Source organism: Alexandromys fortis, unplaced genomic scaffold (assembly GCF_014885135.2).
Source record: "Alexandromys fortis isolate MF-2015 unplaced genomic scaffold, M_Fortis_MF-2015_v1.1 scaffold_0, whole genome shotgun sequence".
Classification (NCBI taxonomy): Eukaryota; Metazoa; Chordata; class Mammalia; order Rodentia; family Cricetidae; genus Alexandromys; species Alexandromys fortis.
The window spans coordinates 84,691-89,712 of NW_026067949.1; the positions used below are offsets into that span (position 1 = coordinate 84,691).

General features: G+C 44.8%; 1 pseudogene; it reads left to right on the forward strand.

Annotated features, from left to right (window-relative positions):
* Positions 1 to 322: 322 nt before the first annotated feature.
* On the forward strand, positions 323 to 422 carry LOC126506628 (uncharacterized; annotated as a pseudogene).
* The last annotated feature ends 4,600 nt before the right edge of the window (positions 423 to 5,022 follow it).

Here is a 5,022-nt window from a genome sequence, read left to right on the forward strand (position 1 = left end):
TCTCTCTCTCTCTCTCTCTCTCTCTCTCTCTCTCTCTCTCTCTCGGAAAGCTGGAGTAGATGATGAACCTATGGGGTCAGATTGGTCCTTTCCAAGAAGTGTCATATCCCTGTTATTCCTGCAATGGATATAACTTTGCTATTTTTTCTTCTGAACCACTTTTTTTTTTTTTTTAGGGTGGATCAGGATGCTCTCTAGGATCCATCAGGAATTATTTGGTTTCCCATTGTCACCCATTCCTGAAGTTCCCCTGGTGTGATGGCTATTTTTTCTTGTCAATTTCACTATATCTGGAATGAACTGCAATCAAGAAATGTTTGGCATGCCCACGTAGGCAGCACGTATACTAAAATTGGAATGATACAGAGAGATTAGCATGGCCCCTCTGGAAGAATGACACACAAGACATTTTCCACATAAGTTTTTAATTGTTTACTTGGATTGTGTGGTAAAAAGATCCACTCTAAAATATCTTCCCTCTGCATTAAAATTCCTATAGGAGAAATTCTGGAAGGCAATATGATTAGAATACAGCTAAGATTTGGATTCGCCCTATCCACATGTGCCTCCTGTAGTTTTTCCTCATTCATTGTCTGTTCCTTTTCTGCTTCAGCTGTTAATTCTCTAGAACTATTGAAATCTTTGTCACCATCTAAGGTTATGTTTAAATAAATTATTAGATCAGGTGTTATCCCAATAGCTGATCATAGAATGGAAATGTCTCCTAACAATCTTTGAAAATCATTAAGAGTCTGTAATTAGTCTCTCCTAATTTGTGCCTTCTGTGTTCTAATTTTCTGTAAACCTATTCTGTAACCTAGGTAGTTAACAGGAGCAATTTGTAATCCCCATTTAGGCAAAACTATCTTTACTTCCTCAAACATTCTTTCTTAAAGTATCTATGTTTGAATCAGATAGCAAAATGTCATCCATAGGCATATAGGCCTCGTGTGATTTCTTCCATAATGGCAGCAAAAATGGCGGCAAAAAGTCCCATTGGAAATGAAACCTGCCATTTTACCTGTTGACCAGCAGACGGCACTGTTTCCGAGTCACGACCAGGGTAGAGAACAGCAACTGGGCAGCTGCATAAGCCTCCATGTGAAAGAGTCATCCCGAGGGTTTGCAGTGTTCAGCAACCACTTGTGTTCTGACTCAAACTGCTTAAGTGCTGCACTGAAGGGGGGATTTAAAAACCCGCTTAGAGAAGATCAGACCAGGTGGGCTGAGACTGTCCAGGCCCATGGAGCCCAGGAGTTGTGGAGTTTAAATCCACATCAGAAGGCAAATGATGGGGTGCGTGAGGACTTGAAGCCAATCCAAGGTGTATAAAGAATTGCAGCAAGAAAAGCCAGTGTGGGAGATTCTATATTGAACTGCTGGCCCCATGCACAGGCTGCGGCTGAGGGAGGGCTCATGCCAAACCAAACTGGTGGCAGGCAGCCAAGCGGGGGGGGGGGGGGGAGGTTCTAAAATCAAACGTTGGGTTCCAGATGGAAGGCATAAGTCACAAAACAATCCCACACCAGTTTGGAATTATGATTAATAAAAGGGTTATTTGTCTAAAGGAAAAACTTACAAATCACCATCCTAGACAACAGCCCTCTGTGTGACCAGGAAGGAAGTCTACTAACCAGAAGCGGAGTCTGAAGCAAGAGAATACACGGCTACTGCTGCTTTTTAGAGCAAGAGACCATGCCCAAGTGGGCTGGTATCTTGAAGGCTATTGGCTGAAGGAGGAAAAGGAGCTCCCACAGCAGAATACAATTCTTTCAATAAGGAGTGCTTAGGTGAGTAATTCCAAGCTGCCCAGGGGAAGAATTCGGTTCAAGGGACTCTAGGCTGCCAATTATGCAGTTCTATGAATAGACAAAGGGCACCAGAAGCAGAGTGCTAAAGAAACAACAGGGTATCGGTTTGAGAGAGACGAGAATACCATGGTTCTAAGAATTATATGAAATGGTACCATAAATTCCCCAAGCAAAGTCCCAAATGGTGATTGAAGAACCAAGCAATGGACAATATTGTAGTTGGTGTAATTTGGGTGTGACTTGGCCATCCTGGAGCTATTGATACCCCTAGTTCCAAAGAGGTTACTTTCTCCCAACAAAGTGTTTATAGACAGCTGGTGTTTGGAGAGAGATGAACGAGTCCCTGAGTAGAAAAGAATCAAAGAAACTGCTGTAAAGTGTAGGCCAAAGCCAACTGGGTCAGCTTTCTAGGAGAAGACAGCTCATAAGCACTTGAATCTGACTCCTTGTAGAAAACTGTAGATGGCACCACCCAGAGGGCCAATTTGGTAGCTGCTTGCCTCCCACATCTTAACAGACACAAGTCAAAGCTGCTCAAGTTTCAGAATGACCAGAGTAAGTGGGAAGGTGTCACACTTATGCAGGGGACCAGTCCTCTGAAAGCGTGGGAAGCTGTTGCTCTTCCAAACAAAAGTCAACTTCCAGAACTCAGGAACATGAATGGCCTTTTATAGAGGAGAAATGAAACATGAGAGACAATGGACTGGAATGTTCAGCTGAGTCTTTGTCATCCAGGGAGTGTATTTTCTCTTTGTTTGAAGATTCTTGATAATGCTTTCTCATGTGCCCACCCATGTCATTATTCAGACAAACATTGCGCTGACAAGTTACCCATCAGTCCAGTTAAGGAAAGAACAGATTAGTGAGTCCTTGGCCCACACTTTGATGCTACGTTAAGAGCCTGTGGGTGTGCCTGGCTCTAAAGCATGGCTGAAAGGATCTTGGGGACCTGTGGTTATATAGTTTCTTTCCCAACAACAGTAAATTCCAGCAAGTGGTGCCTCAGCCATTCAAAGCCTGATTCTTTAGAATTTACAATGCTGGGTTTACAAAAACCGAAGTGTAACTTGGCAACAACTCAAGCTTGTCTAAAGGGTACTAGGGTGACCGTGGCACCTGCAGTGTCCGTGCTTACAGAATCTTGTGAGCTAGTTATCAGTCAGGCTGCATGGGGAGCAAGGGACCTGAGATTCTGAGAGGAACACAAACGAGTGACAAAACAATCCCATACCAGTTAAGAATTATGGATAATAAAAAAGGTTATTTGAGGGGAAAAAAACTTACAGATCACCGTCCTGAACAAGTCCTCTCATTGCAAACAGGAAACAGTCTAGCAGCCAGATATAGAGGCTGAATATTTTCTAAAAGGCATCCTAAAAGGGAAAGAGGGTATAGAATACACAATCCCTATGAACAAGAGAGTGGGGCGGAGAAAAGAGTGAGGCCCAGATGAAGGCACAACTGTTCTGTGGACCATTGCCACACTTAACAGGGACCAGGGAGCTTTTGTGGAGGCCAGAAGGTAAGGGTGAAATCCTAGCTCTAGGAAGGGGGTCTTATCCAGAGGGAAGGACCAGGAACAGGGTCACAAAGCCACATAGGCCTAGAGGAACAGGGGGATTATGGACAGCTCAGAAGAAGGTTAAGAGGGCAGGAAAAGGGGGCGTGATGCCCAGTTGGGCCTAAAACTGGAGGATTGCAGCTCTAAGGATGGGGAGATGAGGGCAGTCTGTTACAGCTCAGATGGGAAAGGCATTCTGATAGTCAGGGGAGCCAAGGAATAACAAGGTCACACTGTATAACAAACCTCACACAAGAGGTTTATAGGGAGTGAAGAACCCAGGAGGGCAGTGGCCTCTGCTCTGCTCGGAAACAGAAAACTGAGCAGAAGACAGGATTTTGTAAAGGGTTTCTTAAGAGGTGGAGTTTTGCAGGGTGGGCTGGCATTGGAAGGATTATGTGATCTGATCTTGGGCAAGCTCAAGAATTGGTGGGACTGTTTGTGGTCTGATCTTGGATTCTTTTCTCTGTAGAGTGGCACTTGACTGCATGTGTTTTGAGGGGCTAGAAATGGCCATTAAAGCCATTAGAGTAGTCTGGGGTGTGGCCTTGCCCCATTGCAGGGGCTGACAATGGCACAGGGGGATGAAGTGCTTTCTGTCCAGGCATATAATGGTTTGGATCCTCAGAACTCATATGAATGTGGGTTATTGTAATGTTGAGTCTGCAATATTCCTGCCCCTACATCCAGTCTCATCATAGAAGTTTTCTGGCCAACTCTAAGTTATAGCAAGTAACAGAGACCCTGTTTCAAACAAGGTGGAATGGGAGAGACCTGTTGGGGGCTGTACTGACTCTTACGAGCATGCCATGACACATGTCCATACCTGTTCACATGTGTGCATGCACAGATATACCAGACTTAAAAAGACTGCGCAAACTTGGAAATGTTTCTAAAGACCTAAACATCAAGGGTAAAAGCAGCTTAGTTCCCATGGGTTAGGTTACTCGGGCTTGGCTAAGGCAGGCAGATCTTCCGCTATGGCCACAAAGCCACAGGATGCTGCCGTCAGAATAGCATGTAACAGGAACCAATACCAATGTTTTTCCTTACTGAAATCGCAGGTCCACAGAGGGAGGGATGGCATCTTGGTGTCGAAAGAAGGATGGTCTGCCAGAATTTTATATCTAGCAAAAATAATCCTTCACAATGAGGAAAAAAAGACATCCTTATTTTTCTTCAGGTCATGCTCTAACCTGGCCCCACCTCTTGAAGATCATTGGCTGAAAAAGATTCCCCATCAAATGGGGGGTAATCCTGTCTCTAGGACTCCTCAGATAGAATGGGGGGAGATCTGTCTTTACAAATCCTCAGAATGAATGGGTGGTCGTTCTGTCTCTACCCACCTTATATTCCTGTCTCCACCTTGCTAGTCCTGGGATCAAAGGCATGAGGTCCTAAGTGCCGGAATCAAAGGTGAGAGCCACCGAGGCCTATCTGTTTCTCTTTTAGACTGGCTTAATATATATAATCCAAGGTGACCTTGAACCCCCGATCTCCCTGCTTCCTCCCAAGTGCTGGGGTTAAAGGTGTATGCCACCACTGTCTGGTTTCTATGGTTAACTAGTGGCTAGCTTCACCCTCTGATCTCCAGGTAAGGCCTTGAACTCAGATCCTCCTGCTTCTGTCCCCAGAGTGATGCTTGTGCCA